Genomic DNA, 16,829 nt, shown 5'->3' with positions numbered 1-16,829 from the left:
AGAGGTTAGAAAATGAGCTTTGTTAATGTTTTTGTGTTGAATTTTCAAAGTAATGCTTTTGAACTCAACTCAAATGATAATTTCCTGTATCACAATCAGTAGAAGACTGCTAATTTCTAGGCAACTTTGGAAGTAAAACTGGGATTTTAACATTTTCCTGTTAATAGTTTTTAAACAGATGGTTATTTGGTTAACCTGTAGCTCAGAATCCAGGTGCTGTTTTTTAAATAGACAAGAAGGTGCTATTTGAACAAAACCTTTAAGCTCCAATCATTTTGACAAAGCAAGGTAAGCCAGAGTTTATATTCAGGGCCAAATCTATTCTCTTTGAGGCTGAGGATGGCATCCTCAATCTGTGCAATTTTCTGGATGTGGTTGATATAAAAAGAAGCAAGAATGTACCTTAACAGCATAGTCAATACTCTGCAAAAAATAAATGCTTTACAGTTATCATTAGAAAAAAATTTATTTTTGGGGTACTGATTCAGGACTTTTAATATATAATTAGAATGTTTCATTGTTAAAGTGGCTCTTCCTAATTAATATAATTGTTTCAGAACAAATGTTAGCATTTTAAATACGTATTTGAATTACTTATAATATCTTGAGAATTGAAATATAGTTGAGGCAAACAGAAGCAAGGAGGATCTTTCCTCAGCTATAAAATCTGAGAAAGATGGGTGTGCAGTGGAAGTACTTTTGAGAGGCGTACATACCTGGTTGTTTTCATGTTTTTCCCAAAACAAAGGTTTTCAGTGGTCCTATACTTTATGAAGATTTTTTGAAGTATTATGGGAGTTACCTCACTTCAAATTTCACTCTGGATGATTTTGATGATTGTGAATATGTTCAGTATAAAGTTGGAAAATGACATGAAAAGGACACACAATAACTTGCACATAGCAACATTTTTTTGGGGGGAGAAAGGCAATAGAGGTATGCACTGTACCAGTATGAGGAAGAGGGCAGCCTGCCCAATTTGTGAAATATATTTCAGACCCTACGTCCAGTATTAATCCATATCATTAAGCCTTCATTATTTCTCACCAAGGTTAGTTTACTAACATTCTACCCAAACACCCTCCATTTCTATTTCTTGCATTCCTTTAATCCACCCTTTACATCACCATGGAATTCTAATAATAGAATATTTCTTCAAAATCCTGCAAAGACTCATGAGTGGCTCCAGAACAAATTCTGGACTCCAGCCTCAAAATCCCAACCTTCATAACCTGGCACAACCCTCTTTTTCCAAGCTACTTTCCCACTAACTGGATGCCTTCCTTAACCCGTTCGTCATAGTAGTTCTGATTAATGTTCTTAGCTATTAAATTTGTCATATGCCTAAGATGAATTGCTCTTCTACATTCAAGACCACATAAATAATTTATGGGGCCTAGTGAAAAATCAAAATGAGTTATTTCACTTAAGACAATAGTCTCCAGTTCCATCCATGTTTCTGCAAATGACATGATTTTGTCCTTTTTGTGACAAAATAGTATTCCATTACATATACATACACTACATTTTCTTTATCAAATCCTCCACTGATGGACAATTAGGTTGATTTCATATCATGCCATTGTGAATGGTGCTGTGATAAACATTCGAGTGCAGGTATCTTTCTTATATAATGATTTCTTTTCCTTTGGGTAATTATTAAGGAATTGGCTGGAGGGAATTAGGGATGAAAGTAGGGCAAGAGAGATAACAGATGGTTTACATTCTTGCAGCCTTAAAATCATACAACCTAGTCATATTTATTTTGTATAAATAACAAGTCCTCTAGGAAAATCTCTTAGATGTTACATTGCCATAGTAGACTCAAAATGTTCACACCTTCATATTTCATTGCTATTGCAAAGATGCAATAGCAATTGCAGCATGGGTGTTGTTATGGGTCCAGAGCTTTGCAAGACAGCAATAGAGTTTCTTAAATAAAATAAGCTTTACACACTCATCTCTGAAAAGATGGATATGCTGAAAATCAGGTACTCTAGATTCTTACTGCTTGGAACAACAATTTAAATTTTCTAATAGTTTTTCTTATAAAGGTCCATCTTGTTAAATAATACAGAATGTTTGGCTATTTAACTTCTACAAAAATGATCCCAATCTATCTTACATTATGGTTTTACTTTTTTGTAGGAATCTGATTTATAAATAATTAGCCAGCAGGAAGATTAGAAAGCAATAGGGAAGGAATAATTAAATAAGTCTAGTAAGAGACAAAGAGTGTCTACTAAAAATATGTGTCTGGAAATATCTCACCTGGAAAGACTGGATATCAAAAGGCATCGTTTTTCTTCCCAGTGCTATTGTTCTGATGAGCTTACACATGTATACACAGTGTAGTCATGCTTAAAAATTTTTTTTCTGGCCAGGTGCAGTGACTCAGGCTTGTAATCCCAGCACTTCGGGAGGCCGGGACGGGTGGATGGCTTGAGGGCAGGAGTTCGAGACCAGTCTGGCCAACATGGCGAAACTCTGTCTCTAATAAAAATACAAAAAATAAAAATAAAAAAAAAATCCAGGCATGGTGGTGCATGCCTGTAGTCCCAGCTACTTAGCTTCTAGGAGGCTGGCATACTAGAATCACTTGAACCTGGAAGGCAGAGATTGCAGTGAGCTGAGATAGCATTACTGTACTCCAGGCTGAGTGATAGAGTGAGACTGTCTCGGAATATATATTCTTGTAGTTCCCCTTAAGTAAAAACAGCCCAAAGGAAAATATTTTGTAGATGTTTATAAAGAATTTTAGTTCTACGTAGAGAAGTAGCAAACTCTCCATCACGAACGTGGGTCCTGGGTTCATTTTACATACCAGAAGCACATTTAGCCACAACTCTGCATCTCTGAAAATGATAGGAAGGTTGATACGAATTTCTGTATTTTCTTCAAAAAGCTATTTCATGGATTAGTTAGCCAAAGTTATTGGAGTGTTTTGAGCATCCAGTATGGATTATATATATAAATGCAGGTTATAATGAGGGTAGGTAGAAGACCTAATTGATTTACAGCATGATAAGAAAATTAATGAATCCAGCAGAAGCAGCCCATTATGCAGAGGCATCCAGGAGGAGTCAAAAGAAACTGTTAGCTCCTATTTGCAAAATGACCTTGAAAATTCATTGCTTGACCTCACTGCATCAATACATTTGGCTGTATTTCGAAAGAGTCTGAGGGAAATGAGGCATGACCAGACTACCAGCAGTGTTTACAAGGCCTGCAACAGTAGGACAAATGTTTTTATTATGTGGAGGGTCTGTGTTGTGCCATAATATAATTAGGTTTGGTGCGATTTCATTTTCAATTAAAGTGATCAGCTTAATTCACTTTTTTTCCAGTTACTAACAAGGTAAATTTGATAATATTTCAGGCTTATTAAGGATGTATCTTTGTAACTCTTTAGGGCATAGTTTTATTTCTTCTGGTTTCTAAATGTGAATATAGTTCTTGCCTTGATCTAGATAAGCAAACACATGCAAGTCAACCAATATCTAGTAAAAACCTATTGGGTGTCAGGAAAAGAGATGAAAATCAAGTGGAAATACTTAGCGACAGATTGTAGGCAGCCATAAGGTTACATCCTGAAGTTTTGATTTTACTATTTAGATGATGGGTAAACAAGCAAGTATATAGACTAATCAGAAATATGATTTCTAAAAAGTTATTCTGTTAGTAATACATGAGAAAATTGTCCTATCCACAAATATCCCTGTAACAGTGGTCCCCAACTTTTTTGGCACCAGGGACCAGGTTTGTGAAGACAATTTTTTCCAGGATGGGAGGGTGGGGGTGGAGGGAGATGGTTTCAGGATGAAATTGCTTCACCTCAGGTTATCAGGGATTAGATTCTCATAAGGAACATATAGCCTAGGTCCCTGGCATGTGCAGTTCACAATAAGGTTTATGCTCCTATGAGAATCTAATGCTGCCACTGATCTGACATGAGTGACAGAAGGTGAAGCTTAGGTGATAATGCTCACTTGCTAACCACTTACCTCCTGCTATGTGGCCCAGTTCCTAATGGGCCACAGACTAGTACTGGTCCTTGCCCAGGGGTTGGAAACCCTAGTCGTATAACATGGAAGTGAATGAGTAGACAATAGATAGATCTATGATCCATTCGCTCACTTTGGCAAGTGGGGATGGAGAGAAGCAGGACACTTCTGTGTGAGAGGTTTAGAGAAGACAAGTGATGAGATGTGATCTTCTTATTAAGCTAGTGACAGATCTGGCAAACAAACCAAATAGTTTTTGCTAAGAGGAGTGTCATTAATTTATGGAATGCTTTTAAAAGTATATACCTAGTTATCTAGAATTGCCTAGAGTGAACATGCCTGGAATCTATGTGATATGATTTGACTCTGTGTCCCCACCCAAATCTCACCAAGAATTTTAATCCCCACATGTCAAGGGAGGGAAATAACTGGAACATGGGGGTGGTTTTCCCCATGCTGTTCTCTTGATAATAAGTGAGTTCTTATGAGATCTGATAGTTTTATGAGGGGCTCTTCCACCTTTGCTTCCTTCTCACACTCTCTAGTCTACTGCCATGTAAGACATACCTGCTTCCCTTTCCACCGTGAGTGTAAGTTTCCTGAGGCCTCTCCAGCAATGCAGAGCTGTGAGTCAATCAAACCTCTTTTCTTTATAAAGTACCCAATCGCAGGCAGTTCTTTATAGCAATGTGAGAACAGATTAATACACTATGGATTAATGGATCATAAATACGGAAATGCCACATAAGGCATGCCATAATTTCTGTATAAAATGGAGATGTTTCACAACCCAAATGTTTTTTCTATCAATGAGATGACAATACACGTTTTTTGGAAACTTCATCTGTTAACCTGAGTCACTGCATGCTTGGTGCTATAAGAAAGGAACTAAATAGCTGTCATGAAAGTTCCAGAACTCTTGCTGCTTTGCCTGTACCTCATGAGTACTTGTATTCTTGAAACTATTAGTAGAAGTTGATACTGAAGAAGATCTCTAAATCCTGTGAGTCTGATTTTATATGTTCTTTTATATTATCTCATGTAATATGAAATATTTATTAATACTCAGATTCCTACCAAAAAAGTAAAAAAAAAAAGTATAAAAATAAAATTTTTGACAGAATTGGAATTTAAAAAAACAGAGAAAGACGTTGAGTAATTCCATCTGCCCTTAGTGCTCTCCAACTTTATTCCCCCATTACTTTCTTTTTATATCTACTTGAGGATAGTGGGATAAGGATAACAATTCCATTTTGAGACCTATAGTCATCTTAGGAAATTCACTGTACTAGGCAGTTGGGGAAAGGGATGAGACAGAGATGGGGGGAGATCTTTATCAGCATTTTAGGTGTTGTACCCGGTCAAAGAAAACCACATCTGTGGCCAGACACGGTGGCTCGCGCCTGTAATCCCAGCATTTTGAAAGACCGAGTCAGGCAGATCACTTCAGGTTAGGAGTTCAAGACCAGCCTGGCCAATGTGGTGAAACCCTGTCTCTACTAAAAATACAAAAATTAGCCAGGTTCAATTGCCAGCCTCTGTAATTCCAGGTACTTGAGAGGCTGAGGCACGAGAATCGCTTGAACCCGGGAGGCAGAGGTGAGTCGAGATTGCACCACTGCAATCCAACCTGGGCAGCAGAGCAAGAGCTCATCTAAAAAATACCCCCACATCTGATTATGTGGTATATTTAGATAATTTGATTACTGGGGCTGGGAGTTTCCCATGTCAGACCAGCAGAGCTTCATTATGTGAATACCTGCAGGAAACAAAGTGAGCTCTTCAAGGGCCATAGCTGAGAGGTAAAACCTGCTCTCCTACTCGTCAAATATTAGGCAATACTGTGTGCCACATGCATTGTCAGAGATGAAAGACTAAGTCTGAATAGGTTTCTCCTTGCCCAAGAATAAGAAAAAAGAAAATGAAGGAGACTCTAGAGACAAGAGCAAAGAGGATTTTGTAAACGTAAATCAAGCATTTTCAAAAAAACTTGAAACATTTGTCTCTAAAAATTGTTTACTAGAGGAATAAATCATTACTTGTTCTAAGTAAAATTCAATAAGACATGGCCTGTGCAAAAGTAGGAAAGAAAGTAATAAGCACATAATAGAGAGGTCATAGTAATATATGGAATATGTACAAATGAAATATATAATGTAGATATGATAGAATCTTATAGCAATAAGAAAATGCTTTAAGGAAATACAAAGTTCAATAACTGAATTAATACATCAAAGACATTAAAACAGTGTGATTGGTATTGTAGGAAATCAAATTATTACTCTAGAAGACGAAGCTAAAAAAGTTTCTTAGATGTGCAAGAATAAAAGTGATTAAGACAGTGATGAGAAAGATTAAGACATATAATAGCACATGGAATTAATAGATCTTCCCAAGGAAGAAACCAGAACCAATTATATAACCACCCCACCAAGTCAGACTCAACAGCAAAAATAAATAAATAAATAAATAAATAAAAATTAAAACAACAAATAAAAACCCCACAAAAATCTTATGTGTCTTTGTGTAATATTTAACATAACATCTAAGGATATCATAGAAAAATTAAGAAATCAGGTTTTACCTCAGCTAAAGTGGTAATCATTAGTGAAACTAATAGAAAGATATCCTTGGCCTGGTGCAGTAGCTCACACCTGTAATCCCGGCACTTTGGGAGGCTGAGGCAGATGGATTGCTTGAGCCCAGGAGTTTGAGACAAGCCTGGGCAATACAATGAAATATTGTCTTTACAAAAACAAAAATTTAACTGGGCATGGTGATGCATGCCTGTAGTCACAGCTACTCAGGAGGCTAAGGAGGGAGGATCACCTAAGCCAGGGAAGTCAAGGCTGCAGTGAGACCTGACTGTACCATTACACTCATGCCTGGGTGACAGAGCAAAACCTTGTCTGCAAAAGAAAAAAACAAAAAACAAAAGTAAAAGAAAAAGAAAAAAGAAATCTTTATGTACACCCTTTCTGAAAATGCTAATCACAGATTTGTTGTAGTTGAGCAAGAGTGTAGCAAGAATTAACACCTTAATTAAAATCATTTTTATGTAATGAAGAAATAAGCAGTGATCTTTTTCCCCTTAACTTAGTGAGTTTTAAAATATCTAGATTTCCTATGTATTTAATAGGTCAAATAGTTTTATACCAATGGAATTGAACACTCAATAGGAAAAAAATAAAATTTAAAATTATTCAAAAGATAAATGGGAGAAAAATAAATAAGCATGGAGCAAAACAAATCCGATAAAATATGTAACAAAATATATAATAAGCAAAGTAATACTGAAAGTATGCAGTGCAACAGAACTGTGTTTAACATTGAATTAAAAGATATATATTAACAAATTGGGTTAAAAAACAAAATTCAAAGGCATTCTACTGGTATAAGAGATATCTTTACAGTAAAGATATATAAAGATAATATAATAGTCATGAACACATATATGACAGAAGTCAGTGTAAAATCATATGAAGCAAAAAATACCAAAAATAGAAGATATGCATCAATATATGTAAGTTTAAAAATCACATGAAGGAATATAACCTTAATAAGACATTACCATCTGTCTCTGGTAAAGTACATCTGATGAGTATATTTATTCACTTACATATGAAACAAAACATATAAATAGGTCTCCCAAGTTTCTAGAGTAGAAAGAAAAGCTCCACTAAACCATCATTTTTTCATAGCAAAAATACAATTATATAGACAGACAATATTTTAAAGAGAAATTGTGTCATATGTAAAAATAAAATCGTTTTAACAAAAGCTGTATCTAGACATAAACACATAGATTTAAATAGTTTCTACATTAAACTAAAGGAGAAAGTAAATGGTCTTAGAAATTAGGCTTGATTGTGTGTGTGTGTGTGTGTGTGCACGTATGTACACAGTTGCATATAAAATAAAAAGAAAGGATATAGAAGCAGAATTTAATGTTACCTAGTCAAACAATCAACCAATCAACATATTTTTTAATCATAAAATTGATAATGAAATCTGAGATAATCATTAATGAGAAAATTACTTTATAAATGAATCAATATCTGTGTGATCTGTGTTTAAATGGGAGTGGATGAGTTTTGGGTGGAATAATTTGAGTTCAGCTACTCACAAGAACATTGCAGATAAATTCAATGTAAGAATTTTTTACAGACAAGCTTCATCTTTTGAACAAGCTAATATATTAATATCTGGTTGTTATATGTTTTGGGATTTGCCCAAGTTAAAACAATAATTTACTACAGTACACATTTGCTTAATGTTATTATTTATATTAATATTCATACTATATCATCATAGCTATAACAGAAAAATCTAGTCTTTTTGATGTCTTACTCCTTACCACAGATTATGAAATGTTTTTATTTCTAAAATGGTCCATTAATTCACCTCTGCTCTTACTAGTAGCCTCTCACATCTCTTATGCTTTTATTCTATCAGCAATAAGCTTTTTTTTCTTGAATCTCCAATTTTTTTCTTTCCTGCGATTTTATCTATAGTGTATCAGATGTCCTCTGTTCTTTAAAAAAATTTTAACTCTGTCACCTACTTTCTTTCTTTCAAGAGAAGGGTATACTCAATGTATCCTATTACTTACTCCCCACCCTGCCTTCCCTTGGAGCACTTTGTAATTTTGAACCATAGGTAAATAAGATGATTGATAGATAGACATAGATAGATAGGTAGGTAGATAGATAGATAAATACATAGATAGATAGATAGATAGATAATCTATATCTCTATATATGCATATGTCTCAGAGACTGTCTAGCTTAACTATGTTAGTATTTTAGTTTTACTCGTAAATAGATTCCCTTTCTGTGATAGTCTTTTAAATATTTTTATCCATCTGCCTATCCATCTATCTATCAATCATCTATCTATCTATCTATCTATCTATCTATCTATCTATCTATCTATCTGTCTGTCTATCTATCTATCTCTGTGTAATCTCTATCCATCATCTATCATACAGATATGTAGGAGAATATGATGTAATGATATTAAGGAATAACATGTTGACGCTGCCTGAATGAGTTCCTAGTAACTTTTATAAATTTCATCTTAGTGGAAAATTTACATTTATTTTTACAATTCTTTCATTACTGTTTGTTTCAACTACTAGACTCATCTCTTTCTTGTATACCTAGCAAAACATATTAGAAATTTCACACAGTAAAATCTCAATATGTATTGATGAATGAAAAATGCATTTACTGAATGAATCATTGGTCATATTAGTCAAATGCATTTTAGATATGAAATAAGATGACAAAGTAATTTAACAGATGTTGCAGTATGGAGGTATCTGGGAATTTTAGCCAGATTTGTTTCAGTGGTAAATGCAACATTTTGCATTTTTCATATTTAATAAGAAGTGAGAATGTGGGTGCTGCATATGTAATTAATTCACTGAAAAAATTTGGCTATGAACAGGCAACAAATAAATGGAGGCAGTATGTGGGGTCCAATTAGAATTGCTTATGCACTGAAATGAGATAAAAGAAACAAATTCTTAATATGTCTCTCAAACTTGGTTCAAACTATAACAATCTCTTGTCTGGAATAGCAAAAACTATTTTGAGTACTCTATCCATATCATTTTGTTCTCCTGGAATATGGTGTTGCATTGCTGATGCACCTGATGCTGCCACCTCCTTGTATAAAACCCTTCGATAACTTCTCACTAACCTTAGGATATAAACAACTTTTCTAAATATGTCCCGCAATGTTCTGCAACCTCTGACCTCTTCCCAGCCTACTTTATTCTGCTTTCCCCCTTATTTTCTGGTAACATTGGCGATTTTCAGGACCTTAGAATACTTTTTCCATTTTCTTTTCTTTTCTGGAAATCTGTCCCTTTTCTTTTGGTCCAATTTATATGTACAGATCTTTCATATCTTAGCTCAAATGTTACTTTCTCAGAAAATTCTTCTCTAATTTCCTTGATAAGCTCTCATTACATTAATGTTTTATAGCTTTTAACTATAAGGAGGAGGGAGGGATAGCATTAGGAGATATACCTAATGTAAATGACGAGTTAACGGGTGCAGCACACCAACATGGCACATGTATACGTATGCAACAAACCTGCTTGTTGTGCACATGTACCCTAGAAGTTAAAGTATAATAATAAAGAAAATAAGATGTTCCTTTAAAAGTTTGCAAGGTCATATGGTACATCTAGCTCTAAATCCTTGAGGAATCGCCATACTGTTTTCCATAATGGTTGAACTAGTTTACAATCCCACCAACAGTGTAAAAGTGTTCCTATTTCTCCACATCCTCTCCAGCACCTGTTGTTTCCTGACTTTTCAATGATTGCCATTCTATTTTTGATTTTGCATTTCTCTGATGGCCTGGGTATATACCCAAAGGATTATAAATCATGCTGCTATAAAGACACATGCACACGTATGTTCATTGCGGCACTATTCACAATAGCAAAGACTTGGAATCAACCCAAATGTCCATCAGTGACAGACTGGATTAAGAAAATGTGGCATATATACACCATGGAATACTATGCAGCCATAAAAAAGGATGAGTTTGTGTCCTTTGTAGGGACATGGATGCAGCTGGAAACCATCATTCTTAGCAAACTATCACAGGAACAGAAAACCAAACACCGCATGTTCTCACTCATAGGTGGGAACTGAACAATGAGATCACTTGGACTCGGGAGGGGGGACATCACACACCGGGGCCTGTTATGGGGAGGGGGGAGGGGGGAGGGATTGCATTGGGAGTTATACCTGATGTAAATGACAAGTAGTTGGGTGCTGACGAGTTGATGGGTGCGGCGCAGCAACATGGCACAAGTATACATATGTAACAAACCTGCACGTTATGCACATGTACCCTAGAACTTAAAGTATAATAATAATAAAAAATTAAAAAAAAAAAAAAGTTTGCAAGGAAGAGATTCCAAAACACTTGTAAAAGAACTGAACTTTCATTAAATAAGATTCAATTTGTCAGTCACAACAGAAGGAAGAAAAACATAGAAGTAGATGCAAATTATTAAAGTACTTACTTAGATTTGTTGTGGGAAGACAATATGCTTGTCTAATGATATGAATTAGTATAAGGCAATTTATGCACTACATTGGTGGTATGGGGGAAGAGAATTTAAGGTATGAAATAGTTATCTTGGAAAAGAGAGAAGCGAACTTCCTTGAAATCTGATGTAGGAATGAATAAATGAGTCAGACTGAATATCTTGTTTTTCAATCTTTTTGCCCCCTCACCTTTTATCGATGTTTCAAATGGATGATTAAATCTTAACCTAATCAATCTGTCTTTCTTATTGTTTATTCCCATCTTCATTCTTTGGGTGTCTCTTTTGCTATATAGCTCTTTTATTTCTGATCCTAAACACTAACTTTGTTTTTTAACTGCTTTGTAGAAGGAAAAATTTCATGCTTTTGTCAGAAAAGAATTTGTTAGAGTTACAATTAATTTTTATTACTGGCTTATAAGGAGAATACAAAATCTTAAGGCTTTTTGATTAACAAGCAGTGAAATTACAGACTAAATTTAAATAAGGAACATACACTGGGTTAATTAGCATAGTATTGGTTTGTACATAGCAGATTAGGTAAGTAAATTTATTTCCTATTAGAAATGTTTTAAATAAACTTTTCTATTAAAATGTAGTAAGTAAATGCAATTTTCCATTGAAAACTTGTTTTAAAAAGCACCTATGTAGAAAAAGAAAACAAATTGATAGAAAATTTAAAAGAAAACATAGGTTAAAAGGGTAGACTATCACAAGTAAACTTTTTTTAAGCAAATAAAATAATCACAAATTCAATTTTATTATGACAAGACAATATGTGCTAGCATAAAAGTGACTCTAACTTCACAAGTCTAATACTCTTTATTCATTGTGTCTTTATGGTAACTGGTACATCTGTGGTTTTCAAATAACTCTTTTATCTTTTTAACAAAGGGTAATGACTAGTTCAGTACTTTGTATTCTCAACAGTGCTTCTGAAAAATCTTCTTTCTTTAGCCTTCTTGATTGTAAAAACTCTCAAGTTTTTTCATTAAATACTATTTTGACTTTGCTTACTGTTTTCAAAAGAAACTGTAACCAAAATTGAAACATCATATTTTGGGAGATTATAGGTAGATAGCTTAGATAGATACATAGATAGATAGATAGATAGATAAGATGGTAGATAGATATAAACACCACACATATGTATATTTTATTTTCACACTTCGATACCATCTTGAAAACCTAATACCATTATTTTTCATTCTGCCCACTCTTTCTCAACTTTTTTCCAAATTCATGTTTCATATTTCTTTTCCAATATCATAAACAATGAACTGTTTGCATTTCTTGAAAATTGTATACTTCCTCAATATTATTGAACATATAAGCAAATTCTTACTTGTCAGCATTATTATGAAACCTTGCACAACTTCAATTTTCAAATTTCCTATTTCATTACCATTTCCAAAAGATAGTTCCTAATTTACGTCCTGATCTGATCTGTTAGTCTACTTTTAAACATGAGTTCTGACTTAACAGAAATGTGTGAATATTGTTCTTTACCAATGGCATATATCCTCGTTTTTTGCTGACTGAGACAAAATTGAGAGCCATATTGATATGGTTTGGCTATGTTCCCATGCAAATCTCATCTTGAATTGTAACGCCCATAATCTCTATGTGTCATGGGAGGGACCCCATGGGGAGGTAATTGAATCATGGGGGTGGGTTTTTCCCATGCTGTTTTCATGATAGTGAATAAATCTCATGAGATCTGATGGCTTCAAAAAGGGCAGGTCCCCTACACAATGTTTCTTGCCTACTGCCATGTAAGACATGCCTTTGCTCCTCCTTTGCCTTCTGCCATGATTGTGAGGCCTCCCCAGCCATGTAGAACTGTGAGTTCATTAAATGTCTTTTTCTTTATAAATTACCCAGTCTCAGGTATATCTTTATTAGCAGTATGAGAACAGACTAATACACATATTATTCTATAGAACCATTGCCCTAATAGCCAGAATAGACCTATTTTAAGTAGGTTTAGAAAAATAGGTATATTTTGACTCGTTTGTTGTAATAACATGAAGCACATCTTTTTAAAAAATGTTCTGTTGGCATAAAACAGAGATTGAGACCTGGGGAGAGAAGGTAGGAGAGTCCAGCCACAGCATTTCAGTAAAATGTATCATTATATTACAATCAAATCTGTCACACACATTTTTATTTTTGGTGATCTATCTGAGGAAGTACTTCCCTGGGTATACAAGGAATATCCTCAGAATTAGTCACACTGGGGTTGTGAATTGGTAAAAGTAAGAATTGCAGCATAAAATCTTATACAAATTATAATTCATTGGAAAGAAGTTCAAAGGATACAGTTTTCAGCAAAAGCTATAGGACCACATCTAGGTAGAGTTGTTCAGTCAGTGTTACTTCTGGAATTTTCTCCAAGTTGCTTAAGGAAAGGGTACTTGGGTGATGGGAAATGGTTTCTGGCATCTCCTAGGTACACTCTACCAGGCTGGAAAGTCCTGAGCGAGGACTTTCTGAGCCTCTGGTACCCACAGTCATGCCAGCCAAAGCGCCAGCATAATTCCCTGGGTAGCTGCAAAAGCAGATGTGGGAACCACACTGTCTAAACAGAATGTTCTAGGTTCAAACTGGATCTCCTGCTTTGCTACCAGCACCATGTTGCTGTTTTGCCTGGATTATATAATGATGAGCAAGCCCCCTTCTAGGCACTGCTGCAACATAAAAACTGATCAGTATAGACAAAAATATGTCTTTCCCTTTTCCTCTACAAAAAAACAATGGGGAGGGTTCTGAGGCGACAAAGCACAGCAGGTCTATCATCCTTTTTATGGAATATTGCCTTTTCTAATCACAAGCACTTAAATTCTTCACCATTGCCAGAACCATAAAGAATATGAGAGATGGAAATCAACACATAGGACACTAAAAATAACCAAAAAATCAGACAAATGTGGTAAAAATGATGTTTTACACCTTACTAATTTTCAGTTATTTTAAAGGAAGTCAGTGGGGAAACAGATTAAGAACCAGGAAACTAGACAGACTTGATCCTATAGCTCCATTATCTTGAATTGATTGTAACACTTGTTTTTAAATTGTTAGCTTCCTTCTGGGCTTTTCTTTTTCATGTTTTGACTTAATGATACAAATTATTTTTCTACCTACATATAAATAAGGCAAGAGTGCAGTTTATTCTATTTTTTATTTATTACTATATTCATGTAGTGATCAGATATGAAGGGTAATCTAAAGGAAAACAAGGCTACTTTTTTATTTCTTCTCACATATTTTATCTTGGGCAGCCCTTTCACCCAATGTGGCTAGCTCGAGTGTAATTTTCATTTTAAGACAAGGATACAGAGGCTTTGAGAAAGCATAAGACTGCCTAAGGTCACTACTCCTTAAGTAATATGGATGTGACAAGGATCAGGCACCCTCACTTTAAAGTTTAATATTTTTCTACAGTACTACCACACCACCATTTCATCCACTTAATAACTTGGGCAACTGATTCTAATACACTAATTGATTTACTATAGAAATTCTTCATAAGGAAGTTATAGAAATACCAAGAGAAGTTAATTATAACCAGTTTTTATCTATGTAGAATCCCCAGGACATACGGATTCTCTTCCTTTCCTACCAGAAGGAAAGAACCAGTTCCAGTGTGTGTGTGCTCAGCACTGCTGTCACTCATAAAGACGCCTGTTGGTAAGTGGCCAACGATGTGTCAGCGAGGCTCTACTTTCAAATTTTGAAAACTATTTTTTTCCATTCTGAGAACATGTGTCTGTTAGACTTAAGAAAAATAGAGGCATATTGCTCAGAAAACAGGTCCTATGCAAAAGAGCAAACATAATAATAATAATAATAGCCCAAACATTTCTTACCAAAGGAGGCTTATGAATTAGTTTTCCACATAGAGAAATGTTTTAATATTACACTTGATACAAAGAAAGAAGAAAAAGCAGTATACACTTAACAAGGAGAGTGAGGAAGCTTGAGGCATAAAGCATCTGTTAGACTATCAAATCAAATAAAGGATGCAACATCTAAAAAAAGTTTTGGGAGATGAGTGTGAAAACCTTGAAAATAAAAAGAGCCTAGAAACTGAAACACATTCTGTGTTTGCAGGTAACAGCACACAGGGCTCCTGAGGCTCATATCCATTTCGCTGCAAAGAATTGCCACACCATTATTAAGCATGAATTGTCAGTCATGTCCAAGTAACTGATATTTCCTTTTCAACACTGTTTTAAAAATAACTATTTTAAGAATCTTGCTCCTCTTATACCATCATTAATTTCCAGGATAAAGCTAAGTAAAAAAATTATTGAGCATAATTCACAGGCAATATCAACACGATTTGAATTTGCTTCTTATATAGTGTTAATGTTGGGTGCTATTGTTTATGTTGAAAAAGGAAATAGTCTGGAAATAAATTGAGTTAGATAATTTAGGCAGTTTGGTTATTGTGGTAGTGTTTAAAAGGTTTTTATTATATCTAAATCCTGAAAATGTAAAATTATTGATTTGACTGTGTTCTTAGACCAGTACTGTTTTTCAAATTGCTTTCTTTATTTAAACAGATAAACCTCCATTTTTAGAAGCTGTGTATCTAGAAATCTAGTCCTTCATAAAAAATAAACTAAAAAAGGATCACTTACTTTAACAAAAGAGCCTCCATGTCATTTCTCTAACAATTACATTTTTCTTGTTCATTTATAATGCCTTAAACGAAAAAAACTCAAAATAAATTTCCTTCTGCAATATCATTAGTATCAATATTAATTAATATGAAAATTATTTTTAAAGATCTATACGGGAGATTTTATTAGACACTACACTGTATTGTCTCCAAATCTCTACTTCACAAGACCAGGACAGCTTAGGGAAAAAATTATGATTCCATAAACACAGTAATAAATGTTTTTTGAATGATCCTCTCAACCCACTGATGCAAATCCCTGGAAGCCTCCTCCACGGTTTTACTCATCTGCAAGAGAGATCTCAGGGGTACTGATTAAAACTCTTCTCACCCTCAGCACACTCCTCAGGCACCATTGTCAGGAAGCTACCCCACAATGACTCATACCCAGGACCAACTTCTGTGACGGATCTGTTTCCATTGCCTAGTCTTGTAAGAATATGAGTTATCCAATGGGGAAAGAAAAGATTCAAATAATATTCCACGTCATATAATTAATTTAATGTCCTATCCCTTGTATTTTAAAATATAAGCATTTCTCTTAAAGCCCAAGGGTTCAGAATGCAGATTAGATATGATATAATTCAGGATATAGATTAATTAAGAAACATAATTTGCATTTTGCCATTGATTCTCAAGGTGTTTTCTACAGACGTCTTACATCAGAGCCACCAGACACTGTGGATGTTTTATTACAATGCAGGTTCCATGGTTCCATCACAGATTTAGTGTATCAGCGAGTTTGCAATAGGGTCTGAAACCTGGATTCTTAAGAATCCTACCATGTGATTCTTTTCAGTGTGCAGAAGTAGAAATGTCTGCATGACACAGGCCACTCTTAACTGGATAGTGACCCAGGATATGGTAAGATTTTAGCTGCAGGGGTAGTTTATTTTAATGGCTTTGTGTTTTGTTGGAAGTATGACTGGGTGATAGAAATGTCTAAAAAACACTGTAGTAGCGAAAACAGACAAACCATTGCTCTTGAGCAAATGAAAGAAACTGTTAAAGATGGTGTCTTAGGGATGTTTATCTTCTGAATCTGATTTTTCTTTTTATAGCT

This window comes from Theropithecus gelada, chromosome 5 (assembly GCF_003255815.1).
Source record: "Theropithecus gelada isolate Dixy chromosome 5, Tgel_1.0, whole genome shotgun sequence".
NCBI lineage: Eukaryota > Metazoa > Chordata > Mammalia > Primates > Cercopithecidae > Theropithecus > Theropithecus gelada.
The sequence above is the reverse complement of the archived record's forward strand: the minus strand, read 5'-3'. Positions refer to the sequence as shown.